The sequence below is a fragment of the Carlito syrichta genome, unplaced genomic scaffold (genome assembly GCF_000164805.1).
Source record: "Carlito syrichta isolate Samal-C Ts95f unplaced genomic scaffold, Tarsius_syrichta-2.0.1 Scaffold315822, whole genome shotgun sequence".
NCBI lineage: Eukaryota > Metazoa > Chordata > Mammalia > Primates > Tarsiidae > Carlito > Carlito syrichta.
Genome location: NW_007259918.1, coordinates 23,895 through 33,490, shown reverse-complemented (window position 1 = coordinate 33,490; position 9,596 = coordinate 23,895). Strand labels below are relative to the sequence as shown.

The following is a 9,596-nucleotide window of genomic DNA, read 5'->3' as shown; positions in this document are numbered from 1 at the left end:
ACTTACTCCATTTTGTTTAAAATTTTCATCTTAGTTACCTACCTGACCTAAGAATCAATGTCTACGTGTGATTACAGTAACGTTCCCATGACCGCAAGACCCCCAGCTTTGTCTCCTTTGGGCAGGTTATGCTGACCGTTGCCTGCTGACTGTTACAGAACTCCTTTGCCATAAGTTCCATGTGATTGTATGCTTTGTTAACTGAAATCAAATGTTATACTTTGACATTTTCATAGTTTGTTCTTATATTCTGTTAATGAACTAACCAAGGTAACTCCACTGTATAATGATTCTTCTTCCCTGTCTCTATGTAACTACTTTAAACTATATCTTTTTTTTTTTAAACTATATCTTAATGGCAGAATTCCAGGGACTTTCTTTCCACTGGCTATACCTAGGACATAAAATTAATCAAAGCTCCCTGACAATCGAACTTCCCATTTTGGTTGCCAAGTTGTTAGTTCATAGTTGCTATGGTCATTAAGTTGCTACGTAGCCAATACTGCAAATTTTCCCTATAAAAGCTTGTCACAGACTGCACCAATTTGCCAAGAGTTTTTCTGGCGTTTTGCCTACTCTTGACCCATGCATTTAATAAATTCATAATTACTTAAACTCAATTTGCTGGTGTAGCTTCTTCTCGCTTACTTGGTCATAACAGTACAAAATAAAGCTTTCATCTTATCCTTTCGCATATATGAACCATTAGCTCACGAAGCAATCTTTTTTATAACTATGTGCCATGACCTTCCCTTCTCATCTGAAAGAGCTTTGCATGATGGATGGTGGGGTCTTCTCTCTTCCTAACGATCAGATAGGTGTGTGTTGGCACTTTCACTGTTTGGATTCAAGGGAGGCAGTATGGGCAGAATGAACCTGTGTGTGCTCTTAATCTTCTCTTTGCATATGCATGCATTCCCATTTGTCCAGGTGACCTTATAGATGGTATTCCCACTGAGGGTGCACAGACAGTGAGTGGTGGTGGTGGTGGTGGTTGTAGCCATGAGGCTGTCTGTCCCTGAAGGAACAGTTAGCTTCATATAGCTGGGCATTCAAGAGACTGTGGAGCAGGTCATCCCATAGCAGAAAGTCCCTGCCCAGGGTGTCTCTTTGGTGAATATCAAGTTCCTGGTATGGATCCCTCAAGGGGTCCCATTGGAAAGAAGAATACGGAAAGTGCTCTTGACCCTTCATGGTACTGAACCCATGAAGGGGGTCATCATAGGAGTTCTGTCCAGTCTGCTGATGCTGTTCATGAGATGAATGCTTGGAGAGGTGGCTCCAAAGGCCAGTTGGTCTGTAAGGCCTCTAGGAGCAGGTCGTGGTCTTCCTTGCACTCCACCTTCACCTTGACCTCTGAAGTGTTCTTAGGGTTCTCGTAGGCCGGCTCACCCTTGTGCTGCTTAGCCTCCTGACTCCAGGTGCTGTTGGGCCTGACAATGTCTATCACGGGGGTCCGCACATAGGGTGAACCGCGCCAACTTCTAGGCCTCTTTATCTGAGGCCTGTCCCTCATGCCTGTGCCCATTCTTCTCAAGCAGGTGCTCATCCATGGTCGGGTTATTACAGGATTCCGAGTGGTCTCTCTCCCTCTCTTTAAACATGTCCTTTCATAAGCCTCAATGTTCAGGTAATGCCTGATCTGTTAGTGTCACTGCAGTTCTGTCGTAGGGAGAATAGGTGCCGGTGAAGAGTATCTGGAGTGTCTTTTCTCAATGCTTTCCCTTTCTTTGCCATCTTTACTAACATATAAGTCTTGTTTATCTACATCTCTATCTCTGTCATGAGCTGGAGTGGATGCTCTGTGCTCCACTCCCCCTGGCTTCAGTCAGGGAGGAAAAGTGAGGAATGACAGAGGCCTTCAGTGCAGCCAGTTCCAGGTTCATGAGGGTGGCTAAAGTTCTGCACACTGGGCCCATTCTTGTGGCCAAATACTGAGTTGAGTGTAACTGAAGGATTCCCAAGTCCTCCAAAGGCATTGCTCCCAACTGCTGCTAGGCCTGGCAACATAGATAGCCAATTCAAAGGCTCTAGATGAACAACAGAGTTGAGGAAGCTGCTGTGATGAAGGGGTAGTCCCAAGGGGTCCCTGTTGGGTGTGCAGCACCAGCGGCAGGGAACAAAGACGAAGTCCTGGCCAGGTCATGGGGGTGGCGAATGACTCCAAAGAGAATGGAGCAGCTCAGGAATTCAGGTTTCAGCCCGAAGTCCAACTTAAGTGGGTCTGACTGCATCTGTTCCTTGACTTTCTGTTGGTTATGGTAAATCTGCCAGGCAATGTGAACATGCACAGCACACCACTTCCCTGGTTTCCTTCGCACAGGTCTGAAAGGATCGGTTGACAACCTCTGGTCCTTTTGGAATAGTGTGTGGGACAGTCCCAGGCTGAGCAGTGACTTTAATAGGTTTGGATATCTTTGGCTGAAATGCTCCTTGTAGTGAAATGAAAGGGTCAGTGGGTGGAATCATAGGGAGATGTAAGACACTGCAGAAGAAAGAGCATAGAATGTGCTGGCGTCAGCATGATGACAGTGTGCAAGATGGCATGGGGGAACGGTGTGAAGGTGTGCTGGTACTGATGGAACTTGGTCTGCAGATAGCAGGGAAGGCCCAGGGGATCCACAGGGTCAGTGCTCTGAGAGGATAAAAAATATATATGTTCAGTTCCTGGTGCAAGATGTCTTGCTCTATGTGTTCCTAGCTGGGTGTAAAGACCTGCAGACTCCCTGATGCTAGTGGTGGTGGCAGAGCCAGAGCAGTGGGAGGGGCAAGCATATGGGGGTGATGTGTGTGTGCAGGAAGCTGGAGGGTGGGCATGAAGTTGTGCAGGGGCTGTGATTGGGCAGGGAGAGGCTAATGGGGAGGTGGAGGGGTAGTGGGAGATGTGTGGGGAGATGCCGGTTAAATGTTCCCTGGAGTGCTGTTTCTACTTAAACTGTTGAGGCTTAAACTACTGCTGTTGTCAGCTGGCAATGGCTGGGAGAGGCTGTGAGAGAAGATGTGGGCCTGTACAGGTGGGAGATACTGGTGGAGCATCTGGTTGGGGGACTGTAGCCTGGGTGGCCTCTGCACCTGAGGCTGTGGTGGGTGGGGGAAGCTGGGCTTCTGGGGGGGCCTTGTGGCAGTTATGTAGTTGAAGTAAGGACTTAGGTGGGGCCTCTGTGCATGCATGAAGTCAGGGTCCACAGAAGGAATTCAGAATTGGGGCTTTGCCTGGGGCTGGTGTATCCACTGTGTGACCAGAGGGCAGGGGTCTTTAAGCACCACAGGCTCAAAAACTGACTCCTTCCAACAGTTCAGGCTCTTCTCCTAACTTCTCTCTAGACCCAATATCTTGGGGACAATTGACCCTTCATGTTTGGGTAGTGTACCAACACCTAACTCGAAATCTTTGCTTACAAAAACAGTTTTGAAGAGTTTTCTTAGAGCTGGCATCTGATCCCTGGTTGCAAAGTGGTCCTGTCAGTTCAAGTTCATGGTTTGGTTTCTTAATTGGGCTGCCAAGGATGATCATAAGAGACCAGAGGGGAAACCAACAAAACACAGGAAGAGGAAATGCCCAACTCTGGCTCCAACTGCCAGAGCCTCTTGGCTCCTTCTTCAAGAAAGTCTGAAAGCCTAGGCTCGCCGACCGAATTTGAGCCGGTGCAGCTGCCTTGGGTAGCCTAGAGCCAGCGCAGTGTGCACTCATCTAACGCAGCCGAATGTCAGGCGAGCGATGGGAGGGAGCAAGTTTGACGAGGGCGCCCGGCCGGTGCTCGCCATCATCTCCTGGCTGCTTCTGTAGCGTGGGGCCTGGCAGGCATGATGGGGACTCCTGGGGTGCGTCCCAGGTCTGCCAGCAGTTGGGCAGTTGGGCAGTTGGGTGAGGTGGAGAGAGGAGGCCCAAGCTGCTGCCACGGCGCGGAGCTAAAAGCGTGGTGCCGACGGTGGCCACAGGACAAAGGAGATCTTGTGCGGAAAAAGGTAGGAGGGAGAGGGAGCAGCAGGAGGAGGAGGAGGATGGCACAGGCGGCGGTGGCTTCTCCCCTGCGGCCGCCCGGTGTTCCCCGACAGCCATCTGGTCGCTCCTGCAGCGCGGCGGGCTGCCTGGTCCTGGCCCCACGGTTGCCGCGCAGCGGGAGAGGGAATCTTTATTTTGCGCCGATCTGGCAGCAGACGGCTTGGGGCAACGGCTCCTTCTGGCCGGGCAGACGAGTGCCTGGGGCTGGCTCAGCTCCAACTCACGCTGTGCTCCTGGGTTCGTGCCTCTCCTGCTGGCTCACAACTCGAGGGAACTTCACTGGCAGCCACCGCTTGCGCCCAAGAGCTCCTTGACTGAATGGCGGCGGTACAGGGGACCCTCGCTGTGACTTGGCTCCCGACTGCGCCACGTGTGCCTCCCCATTTTCTTGTTTTTAGAGGTCGTTTATTGAAATTGGTCTGCAAGTGATATTTCAGTTCTTCTGCTCTCAACATATGTATTTTAGGCTGTCTTTCTCAAACTCTGAGAAAGCTAAAAAACGAGCTATTGGCTGGGTGTGGTGGCGCATCTTAATCCTAGCACTTTGGGAAGCTGAGGCCAGAAGACTATTCGAGCCTAGAGTTCGAGACCAGCCTGGATAACATGTTGAGACTTCATCACTACAATAAGTGAAAAAATTAGCCGGACATGGTGGCACGTGCCTGTACTCTCAGCTATTCAACAGACTGAGGGTGATCACCTGGGCCCAGGAGGTCACGACGGTGGTTGCCGTGATGGTGACAGAGAGACTCCAACTCAATGAATGAATGGATGAACGAATGAATGAATAAATAAATAAAAGTATGACGTTTCTTCCAATAAGTCCATGTATTTAGCATAAGTGCCCCACCTGCTTAGATTCAACAAGATGATCTTATGTGTCATGAATGAGTCACCAAAAAGTAACTCCTTTATTTGGCCTCAGTCGGGACCTCCAATCTCATAGACTTTTACTGTCCACAACTTAAATTTTTACAGATCTCTCCATCCCAGATCACTGTATCATTTGCTGCCATCAGCAGGATTACATTTCTCAACCTAGCTGGCCTCTTGATTAGTTTGCCCTCTTGTTCACTTTTAAATTCCTCTAGAACTTTTTTTTGCTTGCTCCTGAAAGAAAACAAAAGTCAATCAAGAATTTATCTATAGAAAAAGTATCTATAAAAATTAAAGACCAAACACACACGTGCACACACAGCACACACACACACACACACACACACACTCCAAGCCAAAAAAGAAGCAAACAAAAATTGGTGCTAGCAGACCTACTTTACAGAAAATATTAAAGAAAGCGTTTTAAGGCTGAAATAATTTGAATTCACATAAAAAGGCAAAGAGCACTGGAAAAGTTTATCACTTTATTACAGAAGACAATCTGGAAGCATACTGCTTTCTTTTTATTATCGTAATTTGTTTGAAAAAATAAAATAAAAATGTGTATAATATTATTGTTGGGCCTATTATAAGTGTAGATGTAATATACTTTCATAACAGAATAGAAAAAGGTGAGTAAGAACATAGCTTTTTTGGGATTTTAAAAAGTCTTCTGAGCCTGGCATGGTGGCATGTGTCTGTAGTTCCAGCTACTTGGAAAGCTGAGGCAGAAGGATCACCCAAGCTTAGCAGGTCAAGGCTGCGGTGGCCATGAGTGTGCCACTGCACTCCAGCCTGGACAATAAGAGTGAGACTCCAACTCAAAAAAACAACAAAAAAAATCTTCTGATAATAAGTTACTTACATGAAAACAAATAAGAACAGAAGAAATAGAAAATAAAATGGTTAATATATATAAAGTTGTAAATATATAATTGTTCTTTATTTAAAACATATAAAATGCATCAAGTCTGTAACCAGTCTGTACACATATAGCTATAATAATTATAAAATTAATACCACAAAAATGAAAAACAGGGATAGACATATATAAGACTAACATTTTCTATATTTCATCAGTATTAAGTTAGTATATATATAAAACTGATTCTAATGAGTTAAGGTGTATTGTAAGCCTATGAGCAATAAGTAAAGGAATAATCCCAAAAATATGTAAAGAAAATTATGAAAGACATTACAATGCTATAAAAAAAAAAGTATTTTCTTAATTCTTTTTTTTTTTTTTTTTTTGAGTTGGAGCCTCACTCCATTGCCCAGGTTGGAGTGCCATGGCAAGCTCACAGCCACCCCAGCATTGACCTGCTGGGATTCGGCGATTCTTCTGCCTCAGCCTTCCAAGTAGACAGAACTATAGGCATGCGCTACCACGCCTGGCTAATTTTTGATTTATTGTAGAGATGAGGTCTTGCCAAGTTGCCCAGGCTAGTCTCAAACCCATGGGCTCAGGCAATCCACTTGTCTCAGCCTCTCAAAGTGCTGGGATTACAGGCTGAGCCACCAAGTCCAGCCTTCTTAATTCAAAAGTGGTAAAAGAGAGCCAGGTTCAGTGTCTCAGGCCTGCAATCACAGTATTTCGGAAGGCTAAGATGAGTGAATTGCCTGGGCCCAGGGATTTGAGACTAGCCTGAACAACTTGACGATACCTCATCTCTACAATAAGTCAAAAAATTAGTTGGGCATGGTGGCACCTGCCTGTAATTCCAGCTACTTGGAAGGATGAGGCAGAAGGATCACCTGAACCCAGCAGGTCGAAGCTGCAGTGGCCATAAGCATGCACACTGCACTCTAACCTGGGCAATAGTATAAGACCCTGACTCAAAAAAAAAGTAGCAAAAGTAGAAAAAAATGCAGCAAAATACACATGAGATATATAGAAAAATAATATAACAGATATAGATACAACTATATAAGCAACACTGACTATGAAAATATTAAACAATTCAATAAGAAAAACTGAGAGTGTCAGACTAAATATAAAAATAAGATCTAGCCAGGCATGATGGCGCAAGCTAGTAATCCCAACTCTTTGGCAGGCTGAAGTGAGAGGATTACCTGAGCTCAGGGGTTTGAGACAAACCTGGACAACTTGATGAGACCTTGTCTCTCCAGTAAATAAAAAAATTAGCTGGGCGTGGTAACACACACCTGTAGTTTCAGCAACTAGGAAGGCTGAGGGCCGAAGAATCACCTGAACCCAGCAAGTCAAGATTGCGGTGCCAGTAAGTGTGCCATACCCTCCAGCCTGGGTGACATAATGAGACTCCAATCATAAATAAATAAATAAATAAATAAAGATAAATAAATAAATAAATAAGTAAATTTAAAAAATCGAATTATATGCTGACCACAATATACTCACTTGAGATTCAAGAGAACAAATTATATGAAAGTGAAAAAATGAAAACCTGCAAACAGCAGACATAAGAAAGTTGTACTTATTGCAAAATCAGAATACACAGAATTTGAAACACAAAATTTACTAGATATAATATGGGATATTTGATAATGATAAAATGGTCAATATCTCAGTATGACATAACAATTATAAACATATATGTACCTTCAAAATAAGCAGCAAAATAAATAAAGTCAAAATTGACAAAAATGATGAAAGAAATAGATAATCTAACAATAATAATTGGAGGTTTAAAACCCCACTTTTGGCCAGGCTCAGTGGCTCAGCCTGTAAGCCCAGTACTTTGGGAGGCTGAGGCAAGTGGATTGCCGGAACCCATGGGTTCAAGACCAGTCTGGGCAACTTGGTGAGACCTTGTTTCTACAATAAATAAAAAATTAACCAGGCATGGTAGCACATGCCTGTAGTTCTGGCTACTTTGAAGATTGAGGTGGAAGGATCACCAGAGCCCAGCAGGTTGATGTTAGGGTAGCCGTGAGTGTGCCACTGTACCCCAGACTGGGCGACAGAGTGAGATTCAAATTAAAAAACATAAAACAAATAGTCTACTAATTATTTTCTAAAATAAAATTTCATTGCACATTTACACTTGGAAATTAACATAAAATGAGAGCAATATTTTTTTTCCAAGAGCAAAAATGAAAATTGAAAGAAAAATTAGATGACAAAAATAACCAAAAAAAATCAAGACACTGGTCATCTAGGAGTCAAGAATGATTCTGAGAAATGATCCCTAGGAAACTCTGAGTGCTCAAGGCCCAGTTATAAATCCTAACAATAATTTAAATATGTTTATATTATTAAAGCATGACAAGTAATTTATTCTGGGTTTTTTTATTTCACGATAAAAATTTGATGAATTAATTGTTTAGAAAAGAGCACTATGTGTATATGTTTGTTTACCCTGTTGTGTGGGCAAAATAACTCACAGATTTGGCAGGAAAAACGAAAAGAGCAGAATAGCTCAAAGCACTAACTTCTCAGCAAGCAGAAGGTCAAAAACACGCCAAACATCAGACAGCAGAATATATTAGCAAGTCTGAACAAGACAGATCCACAGAGTTGTGGTCAATTTCTTCACCCCCTGCTCATGCTACAAATTGTTATGGTCACCTGCACAGATGTGTTTGGAGAGGGTAGGAAATTATGATTCACATAACTGATCTTTGTAGAAAAGTTGAGCAAGTGTCTAAGGTGGTCTGACATGGCTTGGGTTAGAAAAGCAGAAGTCAGGCCTGCTTCTAAATTTAGTTTAGATGGGAAGCTAGGGTGAGTACTGAATTTCATAGTCAGGGATTTGCATGGTTTCTGTAAAGTATGCTGAGAAGTAAGAGCCCAGCCATTGGTAGTTAAAAAGTTTATTAATGAAAAGAAAAGAAGGGGGACTAGCTCTATAGAGAGAAGCCAGCAGCCTTTGTTCTCTTGCAGGACACTTATATAAGCCCAATCGAGGTTAATTGGGCACTGAGAAGCAGTTTAGGGAGTTTGGGTTGTCAGTTGCCTAGCCTTGAGCTGCAGATGTTGGCATTGTTAGGATCTGCTGGTCCCATGGCCTTGAAGTGCAGATGTCTGCACTAAACCAGTCTCTCTCAGGATGTTGTTAATCACTTGTCTCTGAAATGCAGTCTTAGGAAAGCAAACACTGACAGTCAGTACCAAGATGTTTTCAGTCACATAGCTTTGGGATGCCGGTCTCTGGAAAGCAGATATTGGCAGTAAAGCAATTAGTACCAGGACACTGCTAGAGTAGAGTGTTAGCTTTATGGGCCATTGCAACTCTGTGCTCTGTTTGTGAGGCTCACATGATGAGTTGCTTTAACTACAACCTCCTCTCCCATCCCCCTACAAACCCTATCAGTTTCAATCTGCTGACATCAAAAGAGAGACCACCAAGGTTAATTTTTTACTTATCCAGATATGGAGCTACAAGTGGAAGAAAGGTTTAAGATTGAAAGTAACCAACAGCCAACCATCAAAAACTGGAGACACACACTTAGGTTTCTGGTCTTGCAAGTAAGAACATAGAAAGTGGCATTAAGCCGGGCTTGGTGGCTCAGCCTGTAATCCCGTGCCTTTGGGCGGCTGAGGTGAGTGGATTGCCTGAGCCCGCAGGTTCGAGACCTGCCTGGGCAACTTGGCGAGACCTCATCTCTACAATAAATAAAAAATTAGCCGGGTGTGGTAGCGTGCGCCTATAGTTCCAGCCACTTGGAAGGCTGAGACGGAAGGATCACTGGAGCCCAGCAGGTCGAGGCTGCGGTGGCCGGGAGCGGCCACTGC

General features: G+C 44.5%; 1 pseudogene; it reads right to left on the bottom strand.

The window, feature by feature from the left end:
* Positions 1–834: 834 nt before the first annotated feature.
* Positions 835–3,691, bottom strand: LOC103275919 (annotated as a pseudogene).
* Between the last annotated feature and the right edge of the window lie 5,905 nt (positions 3,692–9,596).